We start from the raw sequence: 16,243 nt of genomic DNA on the forward strand, positions 1-16,243 counted from the left end.
GTCGATAATATGTAGTATTATTATTAACGCAGCGATATAGTATACATGTGGTTTTATGGTTTGCCTGTGTACTGGCAACAAGTTTAGTTATGCTGTTCTGATCGTCATGCGAATGAATGTAAGTACATCTCATTCAAGCATCAGGCCTCGTCTTACTCAGTTGTCTAACGTTATCACTCAGGACTCAGCAGCAGTTGAACCTAGTTCACTGGTCTAGTTGTTCTCAGTTTTGTGGTTTTTGGCAAGATTTTTTTCTCGCTAGATAAGTAGTTTCACTAATTTAGTGATTTCACTAATTTATTCAATATTTAATAAACATATTTTATCAGTTTATTAACAACAACATCCATTTTTTTACAGTATTATCATAATCACATTATATATATGATGGACACTACTGATAGGACTAGAGCTAGCGATGTTGCCACTTTCTCTTCAGACGTAGCAGTGCCTGCAGTGGTAAGTAGTTTACTATTTATTTAAGTAATTATTGTGCTGTATTAAATACGCAATGAATACATTTCATTTTTGTGTATCTCAAACTATCTCCAACTATCTATTATCTAAACGATCGATTGTTAAAATTATTATCTATTTATTTGTTATTCACAGCATTAATTTGTCATTTGCTGCTAGTGATGGCTAATACATAAACGATGATCGATATACATGTATATACATCTCAAAGTTTGTGTGTGTGTATTTATGTTTCGGTTTGTTCAGCTATAGCTATTAAAATTTAGGAATGAAATATCCGATTCATGTTGGATCACGGAACCTCCTGTTTGCCAGGCAAATATCTTACAAATTAAGCTTTGCGAGATGCATTGAATTCTGAGCTGATATATGTCGCTATGTGGGTGAAAATACGCAAACAGCTCTGCGAAGCGCAACATCATTTTATGCTTGCTCTCACGGCTCTTATTAGTAAGTACTCAAAGTACTAGCTTACTCAAATTAGCCATCGGCAGTGTGCTATGTTAATGGCATGTGGCAGGCAACTACATTACCTGTCACTGTTTATAAGCTGATTTTTAATACCTGTTCAACGCTGAGCATTCCACTAGTTGCTATAATATAATAAATATGAAAATTTTTGGTTACGAACAAATTATTGAATAAGTTGCTTATTAAATAGTTTTTTGTAAACAACAGTACAATAATAAAATAATAATTGAGATATACATGTGTATGCATATATATATATATATATACACTGTATATATACACTGTATATATATACACTGTATATATATATATACACTGTGTATATATATACACCGTATATATATATGCTGTGAATCCTCTACTTGAACGCCACTTTGACTATCTTTGATCTTTATGAACCCATAATATCAAGCGATCAGTAGAAAAGTGTCCATAAAATCGTATTAATAATTAATCGTTTACATTAATAACAATCAACTCTCTCATTGTCCAACTCCAAAACTTTCGTTTTTTTCGTTAAAACTTTGAAAACAACACCATAAAAGTAATTAATAACTGTCTTAGGCTATGTACTTCAAAGTGCACATATATCAAAAACGGGCTACAAGTTTTGGACCACGGGTTATGTTTAGCGAGTAAAACTTTTACGCATTGCATTTGTGCTAAATGCAACGCATAAAGGTTTTGCTCTGCCAAAAATTGTTTGGAGGCCAATATCGACTAGCTCAGCAGTGTAGAAAAAGAGTTGAGGTCAGATGACATTGTAGAAGGTATTGGATTACCAGAAGACGTTCGTTCCATTAAAAGCAACAATCAGAACGCAGCTATCCGAGCAAAGGATGCAAATATTTTTGTTTTAAAAGCGTTAATTTTTGTTCCTGCATGTAATATAAATATGGTTTATTTATGTCACTTGTTCGTTTATATATATTTGTAGCATTTAATAGATTATTTCTATATAACTTATAAATTTGCAGATTTATAGCATATTATTTGCAGGGGAAGGGTTGAAAAATACACCGCCAGCCTCTATTTGAATGCCGCTTCCAATTGACTGCCACTACAGAAGACGGATTGAAAAATAGAGTGCCATGGCATTCAATTAGAGGTTTTACGGTGTATAGATATAGATATATATACAGGTATATATAGATATATATATATAGCAGAGATCACTAAACGTATTATGGAAATGTTTACTTTTCCACATCCATAAACATAAATATTTCCATAATTTTATGGAAATAGATATGGAAATTTTATTTTAGAAATATGGAAATGGAAATAATATGGAAATGAATTATGGAAATGTTATGGAAGTGGAAAAAATATGGAAATGAATTATGGAAATGGAAATAATATGGAAATGGAAATAACATGGAAATAAATTATGGAAATGTTATGGAAATGGAAATAAATTATGGAAATGGAAATAATATGGAAATATTATGAAAATGGAAATAATATGGAAATAAATTATGAAAATGGAAATAATATGGAAATAAATTATGGAAGTGCTATGGAAATGGAAAAAATATGGAAATGAATTATGGAAATGGAAATAATATGGAAATAAATTATAGAAATGTTATGGAAATGGAAATAATATGAAAATAAATTATGGAAATGTTATGGAAATGGAAAAAACTATGGAAATGGAAATAAATTATGGAAATGTTATGGAAATGGAAATAATATAGAAATGAATTATGGAAATGTTATGGAAATGGAAATAATATGGAAATGTTATGGAAATGGAAATTGTGACAAACATGTAATCCCTGATATATAGATATATATACAGTATATACATGTATAATGTTCTTTCACCCACTTATAGGTTTCACTAACTCGTATTTGCTTTTAGAACTCAAGAAATAAGTGCTAAATTCTGCTCAGCCAGTTGCACCTGTTGTTGTCATGGAGCCGGAGGAGCCCAGAGTAGGCCTCTTCACAAACTGAAGAAAGCTCTTTCCGTATGGAATGTTGGCTTAAACTTAGAGGGTGAACTACATAAATGTCACGAGTTGGCTGCTATACATAAAGATAATTTCACTTTTATTATTCTGCTTAGGTTGTTTGTATATGTCAGCTGGCAGAAATTATTGTTTTGGTGGTTGTTACTTTTGCTGCCGTAACTGTAAGCTATGTGTAGTGATGTGTTGATTAATTTGATGTGATACCATTCGAGTGTTGGTGATGATGCAGATCTAGTAGCTAGTTTCTATAAATGATAAATGTTATGCTTTGGTGCAATTTGATTGTCATCACTGAAAACTTTTACACAGGCTTTTGTATAGAGTGTTGGAGTAAACACAAGAGGCAGCTTAAAGTGGCTGAAATTAAAAAGATTCTATCACTCTGCCTGCAATCAGTGTCTCGGTGGAGCTCATATTTACTCATAGGAGCATCACCATGGGCCCCATAAATCGAGGATAGCTCTAGCAACTTTTAAAAAGTTTATATTTTGAAATGTAACCTCCAAGCGCATTGAGAAATAGTCCTATGATACATGATGAAATAAAACTGCAGCAATCAATGCTTATTTTATTTTTAAGTTGTTTTGCAAAAGAGTTGCCCAACAACATTTTTGTGTTGGTGGGCAACTTCTATTCAGAGCAAAGACTGAACAGGCTAGCTAGTAGACAGGTGGCCAATTGACAAAGAATTGATTTTGTCTAAATAACTGAATTGAATCGATTCATTGAAAGTTAGGATAGCTAAAGAATTGAGATTTGAATTGTAGTGTTTTTCTTATTAAAATGAAATGCATCGATTCTTATCTGATCTATGTTGCAAAAGAATTGGGAATTGAATCGCTAATTTTTTGATGAGTATTGGATTGGATCAAGTCATTTTTCAAATTCTTAAAAACATCTCTGTTTCATTGGCATATACATGAGATGTAGGTATTACCAGAAGAGGGTGCTGAACGCTGTGAAATATGATTTCCAATCGAGCTTGATGTGATTTTAGGCTTCTTTAAAATCAATTATTGTGAAATATGGAAATTCCGCAACTACCATCTCAATATTTCTAACGGGTGATGTGGCCTCTCGATAGCTTTCTCAAAGTTTCTTGAATCGGAACAAATCTGCATACAATCGGCGCCTTTTTTATTACCACTTCTGAAACCCAATCTGTTATTTCAGATACAGGTGTGATAATGTCATGTATAACTATATTGGTCTACAGTTTCACTTCAATTTCAGTCTTGGTTTGAATGCATTCTCATTCATCTTGATTCTAATTTCACTAATATTGCGCCAAGTTTATCAATTGAAGAAGTCCTTGTATTTGTTGAGAATCTCAAAAGGGTGCATTACCTCATTGATTTCATTTACACCAGGGGAAATGTCGCAATACCTAGTTGAGCACTATCGCTCATGAACAACAATGTGTTTACAATAATTTTAGTAGCATAAATATTTATGTTAGCTTTATTTTAACTGCTCACTATCTTTCATACATAAAGCTGAGTAGCGCCTAACGACATAGAAACCCTATCAAGGAAACCTATTAGTGGTTTACTTCTTTTTGTGCAGCGTCAATAGGTTCTACATACCTTAACGCCGTTACCCTTAATAGAACACGCATGAGCACCAGTTTCACGTTTTATTTAGTCTTACTGTTCAGTAACAAGATGTCACCATCAGCTAAAGCCACGCATGAAATCTCCTTATAGACACTCATATATATATATACGTATATATATATATATATACGTGTATATATATATCCTTATTCATTATAACCTTAGTCATTAGTGACTGATTTGTTGCAATCAGTCAGTAACTCATTTGCCTCTCTCACTGCATCAGCGTTCTTGGATGATCTGCACACCTTGGTGAAATGGTTCATCTTGTTGCAGGCTGTACATCAATTCCCGCTCATCGGACTCGCACTCTTCCTGCTTCTTTGAATTGCCTGCTTGGCCACACTAACTACACCTTTGCTGATTAGACTGCATCAAATAACCTTGCTTCTGATGGATGGCCAAGGCATCCACTGAGGCTGAAGCACCTGAGGCTTTGGGCTTGAAAGCTGTTTTGCTGCTCTCAGCCGCTTCATTGGTTTGGTAGATTTGTACTGCTTTGAACATGGTAAGATCGCAGGTCATCAAAAGTTGCTTTTGTACTATGTCATCTTAAATCCCTGCGACTATACAATTCTGCAAAAGTTCATCAGGTAATTCTCCATAAACACATTGATTGACCTTATTGCGCAGATTAGGGTAGAACTGTAAATGTTTTTGAGTCGAGCTGGGCATATGTGTTGAATTTAGTTTTTGTAATATGACATTAAACCATAACTGTCACTTTTAACTTTTACTGTATTTACTAGGTAAATCAGACACGCTGATTCCGATTTTGTACTCAAAATAAAGATTGGTCTACTAACTTACAGAGTAATGAAGGCTTTTTACAGCATTTTAATATCGGTATTGAAAACAACACGATCGGCACAACAAGCTCCGTCCATAAATACGTGACGCAACCTAGCTTTTTAAGAACGAAAGTTAAGTAGGGATGTTTAGACCGATTTAGAATAATAGAGATGGGTGTTTTAAAATCCATTATTATCTAAAATCAGCCTTAAAAATAATTTCAGTCTTTTCTGAAAGGTAGATAAGCTATTTAACATTGCATATTTAAAAATGAGCTCAAAAAAACGCGATAACAACGCTAGCTTGTGATAAAACCACGCTTTTTGAGCTCATTTTTTTCGGCATTCAGCCTATTTAAACATCATGTAACAAGCTACGAGCAATTTTAAATAGTTTATATACCTTTAATAAAAGACTGAGATTATTTTACAGGCTGGATTTAGATAATAATGGGTTTTAAGACGCCCATCTCTATTATTCTAAATCGGACTAATCATCTCTAACTTCCGTTCCTGAAAAAGCTAGGTTTCATCACATATTTATGGGCGGCGCTTGTAATGCCGATTGTGTTGTTTTCGAGATGGATACTGAAACGCTTTAAAAAAGCCTTAATGACTTTGAAGGTTAGTGGACCAATCTTTATTTTGAGTACAAAATCGGAATCAGCGTGTCTGATTTACCTAGAAAATACGATAAAAGTTGTACGTGACAGTTATGGTTTAATAACTAGGCTCCACAATTACCTGATTTTTTCTGTACTTCAGCTTTGGGCTGCTAGATTGAGATTATTATCAAGTTGACTTTTGAGGCTTTGTCTGCAAGGCTCACCTCAAGGTATATGTCATAGTCGGGTTCAACAATTGCTAGTGCTCCGCTGTGTTTTCCTCAAACAAAAGCTCCTTTGGCCTTCATAAATCCCTGTTGTGAATGCGAGCAATGAGTTCAGATATCCTAACACCATGTGATATTATGTGTTCTTTTGTTAAGAATGAGTGTCTGATGATACATGTATGCGATTTATTCTGATCGAGAATAACATCATAGATGAAGCCAGTCATCATGGGTTATATGTAAGCCATATCAATACAAACACTCTAAATGGGTTGTTAGGTAGAGTATGTTTTGATATCAAATTGTCACAGTAGGTATACCTAAATGTCATTTTTTAACAAAAAACAAGTGGTTTTAATTTGGTATTTTTTGCAATAACCTGCTGTAGCCAAATAAATATATGGAGCTTTGTAGTTTTCTGCCTGATCATATGCATACACAGTTTCTTTATAGTTTGACATTCATCATGGGTTTAAATGATTTTCTAGGTGAATGTTTTATGAACAGGAATAAGGCATTGCATAAGCTGCTACGGCAACATCTCTATTTATATTTTAGCTCTTTTTTCTGATGGTAAGAAGCTAGAGTTTCCAGACTACTAGGTCAAATAATGTATTCTATTGTTTTCCAATTTCTTGATATTGAAACAGCTACTGTTACGTAAGCAAATTGCGTAATAGCCATGAGTATCTCTAAATAAACAAATCTATGGCTCTAGCTGGTTTGCTATGTTGTGACCCATTTACTATCTATTTGCTACATATTTATTTAAATCATCTATTTAATATTTAATTAAATTTATTTCACCTAATTACAGTCTGTTTCTATAACTGTTATGATGTAGAACATATATTAAAGCTACTTGCTTGGTGGAGTGCAACTGTAGTGAGCTAGTGTTAACAGCGTGGTTGCTATAGCAATCGATCAACAATTGTAGCGACTAATACCTGGGTGGAGCATTAATATAATATGTCAATGGGATGGTCATTAGTGACTAAACTTCACCAACACTAGTGGTGTTGTTACTAATCAACAAGATGGTCAATATAGCAACCAGTCACTAAGATGGCTGGCATAGCAACCAATCAACAGGATGGTCATTCTAAAAACTGGTCAACAACATGGCCATTTTAGGAACCGATCAACCGGATGGTCAATATAGCGAGCAGTCACCAAGATGGCTGTCATAGCAACCAATCAACAGGATGGTCATTTTTAAAACTGGTCAACAACATGGCCATTTTAGCAACCAACCAACAAGATGGCTATTATACATCAACCAGTCACCAAGATGGCTGTCATAGCAACCAATCAACAGGATGGTCATTTTTAAAACTGGTCAACAACATGGCCATTTTAGCAACCAATCAACAGGATGGTCATTATAACAAGTAGTCAACCCTCATAATAACTAGTCATACCCATGCGCACCGTAATCATAGCCAGTTGAAAGTGATCTTTGTACAGTGATATTTGAAGGCAGAGCTATAATTTTAAATTGTGTATCTCTGACAAAATCATCACTCTGGTAAAGCTTGCGGAGTTCGAAGAGACTTTTTCAAAAGCATTACGGCGTATTTTAGCTATTATTTTAGTTTAAGGGATGAATCTCTAATGAATTCTCTATGACGAATCATAGGTTATGCACCATGTTGTTCAAATAGTTATTAAGATCAGAAATAAGATTGGCACGAATGAAACATCTATAATTAACACGTGTACTGATATGCCTGAGTATTATTGCAATACCAGTATATCTTTTCCTGTGTCGCTGGATCTAGGCGAATTGAAAGTTTGCTTAGAAAGCTAGTCTGCGAGTCATATGAGTAAGTGTAGATAACTCCAAATTTATTAGCAGCAATTGGGAAAAATGTGAAAGTCTTTCTGGACAGTAAGTATAAAGTTATGCATAGAAAATTAGTCTTCCACAAAACTGGCAGTTTGTTTTTATTTACAGTTGTAATTTAGTACTAGAGTTAAGTCTGTGCTACTATATTTATAGGATTTATCATATTTAATACAGCAAAATGGCAATTTAATAGCATTGCAAAAAACAGCCTGCTTATTAATTTAGACTTAATGTCCACTTTAGTCAGCAAAAAACCATAAAACTTTCACAAATACAAGTGTTTATCATATTTATGTTACTCCCTCTTCAGCAGTTTCGGAAGGCAGAACGATGACCTCACACAACAATGTTCAAACAATTTATGTTATTGATATATGTGGATTGTCTCCTGCTGAATGCAACGATATGTTCCTAGTATTTTGATCACTATTACATTGATCACTGATAATATTTTAATCAAATGCCGAATAACATTTGAGTATCAAACATTATCAAACACCGCCATTTCATGATTGCTCCATCAACATATCATCACTTTAGGGAAACTTATTTGTATAGTGATAATAAATAATATTTATTTTTGTCTATTATACAAGCCTGCATAAAAGAGACATCCATTGCATACATAAACCACACAATCGTTAAGCTACCACTAAAAATTTTAATATCAATATTAGATTCATTTGTATATAAATAAAGATATAATGCATAAAATAATATATATTATATATATGACTTTATTGACTAAAATTTCATTTCAAATAAAAATGTTTTCAAGTTATGCCATACAACAAGAATATACAGAAAAAAAGGCAACAGCTACTAAAATCGAATAAATAGTTCGAAAAATAGTGTTTAAAGTGCCTTTCTCTGCTACGAGAACGGCATAATATTAATAACACTTAAAATATGGTATGTTGAATTTCCTAAAACTAAACGACAGCTTTCTAACAACTATAAAATGGTTGTTAGAAAGCTTTGAAATTGATAGCACCCTATCATGGAAATGCATGTATTTGTTTTATTAACAAATTGTTAATAAAAATATATCTACCTACATGACAAAGTTCATTTGATATTTTATTGACATACCATCATATATATATATATATATATATATATATATATATATATATATATATATATATTGCAGCTTTATTAACAAAAAACAATTTTCCTGAAAATAACTTGCAAATAATAATGATCACAGTATGGTTAAAATAAAATGCAAAAGATGAACAAATTAAAACTCAGTTGCATAAAAAATATCTTTAGGGTGTTGGTAGCTATGATCAACTGTTTAAAATGTTTCAGATAAAATTGCAAATGTGTTTTAAGAACAAGTAAAATAAATAAAATAGACATTTGCATTCATATTGAGATTATATAACAGCTTTATGGTTTCCTGCTGTCTAAAAAGACAATACTAACTGTAAATTCTAAAATTTGGTTGCAGTATTAAAATGATGTAATTCCATATACAGGGGGTCCTCGGTTTACAATGGTCCCGACTTACACCGTTTCGCCGTTATGACACACCACCCCATAAGAATTATAAAAAACCATTAAACCACGTTTCCGACTTACACTGTTCTGCGTCGTAAGAGATGTAACCAACAGCAAACTAGTTCCTCTCGCGGATCAGACGAATATGCTATGAGGCGGTGCTAGGTGAGGACGATAGCGTCACTTTGTTTCAGTGGTACGCCATATTGGTTGTGTCTCGCCGTTCTCTCACGTGTTTGATTGTTTCTGCTAACTTTTTGCCCTTCATTTTGGCTCCAAAACGTAAGCTAGATGCTTCTGATGGTGTTCCATCAAAGAAAAGAAAGGCCATCACTATCATGGAGATGAATTATGTAGACATTATTGAGCGCTCCAAAACCGGTGAAACTGCAACGAACATTTTTAATGATATTTACTTCACGTGGTAAAGAGTTTTTTCTTTAATTAATAATTTGTTATGTCATTTGATGCATTTCATTAAAGTAATGTACAATGCTTTAGAATACAGAACGTTTAGAGTACTTTATTTATGTGTTTCGACTTACACTGAAATTTGACTTAAGGTATGGCCACACGTATCGCGTAATTTCAACTAATCTGGGAAATTCCATTCGTACGAAATTTCTGACCTGCCACACGGAGTTTCCCCACCACGGATTCGTACGAACTAACTTTCAACTAGCCAATCAGAACGCGGTGATAAATTGAAGCCGATTCCGTTTCAATCATTTGCTTCAGTACAAACATAGATGACAATCAAAGGAGAAGAATTGCTTTGCTGCTGCTAAAGAAAAAATATCTGCTACTCGAACAGAAAAAGAGGACTCTCACTACAAACTCAGACAGAAGGTATTGGGTCCACCCCATAAATGAGAAAAGAGATCAACTGAGAGTTTATGCAAACCTGATCAAGGAGTTGAGAGAAGATGAGGATTCAAGAAGACACATACTTGAAGACTTCACAGACTGAAGTAATTAATTGATTGATACAATTGTTGAGATGATCTACTCACTCTCTCTCAGATAAAAAAAATCAGTCCAAAACAAGCATGACCCAAAACCCAATGATATCAGTAGTACTAGCTACCACACTACTAGCTAGCTACCACACTACTAGCTAGCAACCACCAACTACCTACTACTAGAAATAAATAAACATACCGGTAAACTTCACTTTGGAGTTTGGAAAAGCCCTCTCCAATTCACTGACAATGTCCTTAAAATTGTTCAGTTTCACCCCTCTTGAGTCCTTATAGCCGTTCTTTCGTTTGCACCATATAACTTTTCTCTCCCTAACCAAGTCTATAAACAGTTCCAGATGGTTGTCTTCCATTTTAAACGCAAAATCAACTCTCTCTCTCTTCAAAACAGATAAAATCTCTCACTCTTATTTTTTTCTGGATATGCGCCAAAGAAAACGACCTTCAACATTCAACTAACCTTTTCAACCGACCAATCAAACAACGATTCGTAGGAATTTCTGACGCTTCGTCCAATTCAGGATTAGTTCATCGTGCGCAACCAACGATGGACGAATTCGTCCAAATGCCAATTTGTCCGAATCGTTTCGTCCAAATTTTGCCGATTTCGTGAGAATTTTGTCACGTGTGGCCCTACCTTTACACCATGATTTAAGAATGGATCTATGGTGTAAATCGAGGACCCCCTGTACAGAGCACAACGATTACACATCAACAAACATGGTTCTTCAGTCATTGGCAGAAAAAACATATAATACTGCATCTGCAGACCTATTTTCAACATTCTGACTCATCTTCATTGACCTACTGATTATAAACGTATTTTGTTTTGATTAAAACATAGTTTGAATGCTATGGTTGGAAACCTCAAGTTCCTCGCTATGGTTATTGTGGGAAGAATCACCCGGGTCGGTCTTCTATTAGAGTGATGGAATGCTGATTACTCTTCCAGCTCTCTTATGTTCTTTGATTTGTAGGTTTGATTACCTACATTGTTTGGTTGAGTGTGTAACAGGTGGTCTGCATCTAAAGCCTGAACGTCCTTGTGACAGCGAATTACTAACAGAAGAAAGGTTAATGGCGCTTGCAGGTGTGCCTTTTCTGAATTTTCAATTTTTTTCCAAAGATTATCTCATGAACAGTTTAGATACTAACAATGTAGACCTTCACAGCTAGGACTAGCTGTCGGCTACAGTATATACGCATTACTAGCATAGTCTGCTAAAATTTCGTCACATAAGCATCAAATGGAACAACTATGTAGATTGCTTCAATATACAGCTTTGTTTAAGTGCTACTATTGCAACGAATTTGAACTAAATTTCATTTTACCTATTTATTAGTATACAAGTGTAGATTATTGTTTAACCCCTTCACTACCCAATTACCCTATTTTTGTTGGGACATAATTAAACCTCATATTTGACAGTAGCGTATAAGTCGTCATAACTTTTGAAACACATGGTCTGTAAGAAAAATTTTGATACAAAATTAATCCGCATAAAATTTCACATCAGCAGATGCCGTAAAAACAGATCTACAAATGTGTACCAACAGAATGAGTTTGGACTCGTCATACAAGTTGAGCGTGGTCCACTGCAGTGTTATCACTATGGATGTCTTGTTGATCAAATCAAGTGATGACTCACGATGGATCATTATTATTGTTTTTAAAAAATAGAATAATCACTGTCACTTGTACTATTACTCAACAAAGAATCTTCAGAAGTCTGTAAGCCTATGAATTGTAATTAGCTCTATAAATCTTTGAATTGAGAAGCATTGGTAGCTATGCTGCGTCTGATACAGCTGGTAATATTGAAGAAGAAATGACAGTAAAAATTTGAAGCGGTCACTAAATGAAACTGAGCTCAGCATGAGGCTGTAAACATGTTTCTCATAGGCTCAATGTAGCCAGTGGATTGTTTCCTATTTCCTTTTGTATAAGTACAGGCGTGATAGGCCTCACTAATCCTAAACGCTTTTTACTAAAGGCTGGTTCCACTATATCTCTGTGTATCAATATTGATCCCACAATACTTGGGTGATCGTCTGTAATAGCAATGTTTACACTATCACAAAAACATTTACATCAGTGAATAGTCTGCGGCATAGCGTGTTCATTATACAATGCAGTTGCTGAAATACTAGTCTTCCACCAAAGCTCATGAAAGAAAATATGAATTGCACAATCCGCGACAGCCTATCACTTTTGGCGACGCGGCGCACATTGCACAGACTTGTGGATGCTCAGCGAACTAACAGAAACGTTTGACAGTTGCAACCTTGTCCGACACATTCGTGTTGCTTTGACGATGCCACCGATTTATAGTGCACATAGTCAATAAATAATCGACATAGTCGATATCGACATATATCAACAAATATCGACATAGTCGATAAAAATCGCCGCGAGGACAACCTTTACATACGACGATATAGTGTGAACCAACCTTGAGCCTATTAAAGCCACACCAAACAGCTCTTGGTACCCAATGACTTAATCGTAACATGTATTTTAGGAGTTTCCCCCCCACCCGGCATTTGCAAAAATATCATTGCTTTATGAGACAATGTTGTAACATTCCAGAATAAACTTGAAGACTTTGTTTAGAGGATGCTTATATAGTCTACCTGTACTGAAGTGTTAAACTAGTCAAAGTTCGAACAGCACACAGAAAACTAGCATAAAAGAGCATGTTATTGTTGTGTATTGTGAGATAACGCGTGAGGAATTTTAAATAAAAATATTGACCTTTACATAAATTGAAGTATTCATTTTAACAAAGGCTATTGCAGAATGTGAATGTCAAGTAAACAATAAATATATGTTTAATATATTAATTAAACTTATTAAGCTTAATTAATTTAAGATATTTAATTTTATTGTATGTTTAAGATATTATGCATTAATAGATGTCATAACAAAACGCATTAAAAATGGGTCGATATACTAGTAATCAAAATCTTTTGTAGAATATTACAGACTGTTGCTAATCTCTATTTCCTTTATTTTGTTGCACTAAAATGTTTACTTTTAAAACATGATTAAAATATAAAATAAATCAAATTGAGATTGCATTAGTTATTTTGTTTTCAACAAGAGTGCCTCGCAGCTTTGTCAGTAATAGGGGTAAAAGTCAGAATCGAATTTAAAAACTTCATTTATCAGTTTATTGTTTTTTTGGCTTGCAATGTTCATTACAATGCGTTTTATACCTTGTGGTTTGATGCGCAGCTGCTAGCATTCATGAGGAAACAACTAATAATACCTTGATAGCAGAAAACTGGAAATAATGAAGGAAAGTTGATCAACAAGACGCTAAGGAATCACCCTGCATCAGAATGATTGTAATCCTGCATGTCACGTACTTGCATGTTATTGAAAGAATTCACAGACGCTTGGCTCAAATCGGTTCCAGCTGTCTAAACTAATCAAACACAAACCCTCAACACACTGAAAAAGGATTGCAGATGCATTTTGTAAAATAGTAGTAGTATTGCAAGCATGTTGCGTAATAATGAATGTAGCGCAGCTCTCAAGGATGTTGTCTGCATATATAATTAACAAATTCAAAGGATACAGTATGAAGCCTGTTCCCTGGTTTTGGTGGACAAGTTGTGTAGCATAATGGCACCTCTGTTTCAAAAGGGAAGAGATGGGAAGTAGATTAGGGCCTAGCAAGGAAAGAGGACAGCTTGAGAGTCATCATAAAGGTTTTTTAATGGCTGGGTGTTTTTAGCTAGGTTCTTATGGAGAATCTTTTGTTAAAAAATGTGGAGGATTTTTGCATTTTAGGCAGAGTAAATACTGAGAATTGAAGAATTTTAATGATTTATTAGAATTTACTTTTATTATTATTAAGTGAATGAACGGAGTGACTTGTATCATCTAGCTAAAATAATATATTATTGTATTCTATAGGACAAAATCTATACCAATAACATGAATTATTTAAAGATTTATTGTGTGAGGTCATCATTGTGCCTACCGAAACTGCTGGAGACTAGTACAATAAATGAGATAGACACTTGTATTTATGAAGGTTTTACGGTTTGCTGCTGTCTAAAGCATTGATAATAACTCTAACATTACTAAGCACTAAGAAATAAAAATGGAAATATATATCTGAATACACAAACAGTCCAGAGTACACAATGGCTGGAGGCCTTCAGAGAGGACATCTAAGACATGGAGTAATACTACAAATATTATCCGCCCAGTAACCTTTCTGAAAGCATGCCGCAGGTAAGAAATGCTTGTACAGTTTTTTACTTGTGGCATTCCTACCCAACCATTCTGTGAAGAAACCCACACTAGTAATAATAGCTATAATTCCACAGCAATGGTTATTTTTATTTACCTGCTTTAGATTTTCGAAGGCACTTCGGTTTTTATTTTTTCTAAAATTCTTTTTGCCTTTTGGGTTTATTTTTAAAGCAAGAAATTTTTTTAAAATATATTGTTGTATCTCTATTTTGTTTATTGCACAAGATAACTTGGGCATCTTGTGACCTACAGCCTAGCTTAGCAATATCAAAACGATATCCCAGTTGATGACACAGTTTTAAACAAAGCCAAATTTTGTTTACTTTTCTCAAAGTAGATTAATACCATTGTTACAAAGATCTGCAGGCGATGCAATTGGGCGGATCTCTGGCAAAGTTATCAACTAGGGAAATCTTACAGTTGCGAGCCACTAATAAAGTTCAAGCAAGTAGTATGAATTACGTAGAGCCATTCTTAATGTAAATGTTGGGCGCGATGCTCCTTAGCTTGGTTTCTATTATCATAACGAAGCGTTACTATTTTTACTCTTTTTTTCATCTACAAGAAACTTGGTCTTTCAATCGTGATACTAACAAAATGGCAAGCAGTTGTTGACACGGATATCTACTCATTACACACAAACTATTTTCTTATATGACACTCCCAATGGTTCATACCAATTTAGTCAGCTCTCGAGTTGCTTCTGTAGCAACGATGTTCATTTATAGAGTTCAAGGCTAAAATATGTTATTTGTCAGTGGTAGCAAACTTTATTCTCTCTATCACTTTCAGCATATTACAGTCGCCCCCAACGGAAGGGCGCACTGTACTAAGGTGCTGTAAGCTGAGGTTATTTTTACCCCTCCCCCTCTTACCCTCTGGGGTAAGAGGGGTACCCCCCTCTTACTCTCATACTGCACTGAGATTACGCTTCATCTAAATAGAAGTAGACATCATAACAAGGGGCTGGCATTAATTAAACCCAGATGACAGCTTTAGGATGAACAGTCCTCAGTCATCCCTGATATTTTAAAACGCAAACCTCATCAAAACACAAAATCGATATTTGTCAGCTGGTTCACAGCATTTGAACATGATCAACTTTCGACTCAGCCCCTGTCTATATTTATGCGTTGAGAACACTGAAGTAATGACTTGAATGATCAAGTGTCAACTTTTGAAACTACAGCATGCCCTCAGGTTACGATGACCCTGTTATACGATTAATAAAATCGAATGACAGGGTCTGCTGTACTGTCAATTAAACATCGTTACCGCTCTTTCTACCAATTATATGCTACAACGATTTGAATGTCAACATTATTTCATCATATTATGTTCAAAAATAGTTCCTATTTACTGATTCACTCTGCCACATACCACCAAGTGGTTATGAGCGTCAGTTTCTATAATCGGACTGTTAGCCAATTACTATGTCAATAGGCAGTGATATTTAATTGGTCGATTTCTTC

The 16,243-nt window shown here is 34.5% G+C and overlaps 1 long non-coding RNA gene across 1 annotated transcript; it reads left to right on the forward strand.

Moving 5' to 3' along the window:
- Positions 1–359: 359 nt before the first annotated feature.
- LOC137408765 (uncharacterized) lies at positions 360–5,209 on the forward strand. The gene is made up of 4 exons (XR_010980129.1): positions 360–459; positions 1,948–2,090; positions 2,816–2,952; positions 4,820–5,209. It is a non-coding gene; the product is annotated as an uncharacterized lncRNA (long non-coding RNA).
- Positions 5,210–16,243: the final 11,034 nt, after the last annotated feature.

This window comes from Watersipora subatra, chromosome 11 (genome assembly GCF_963576615.1).
Source record: "Watersipora subatra chromosome 11, tzWatSuba1.1, whole genome shotgun sequence".
In the NCBI taxonomy this organism is placed as follows: Eukaryota; Metazoa; Bryozoa; class Gymnolaemata; order Cheilostomatida; family Watersiporidae; genus Watersipora; species Watersipora subatra.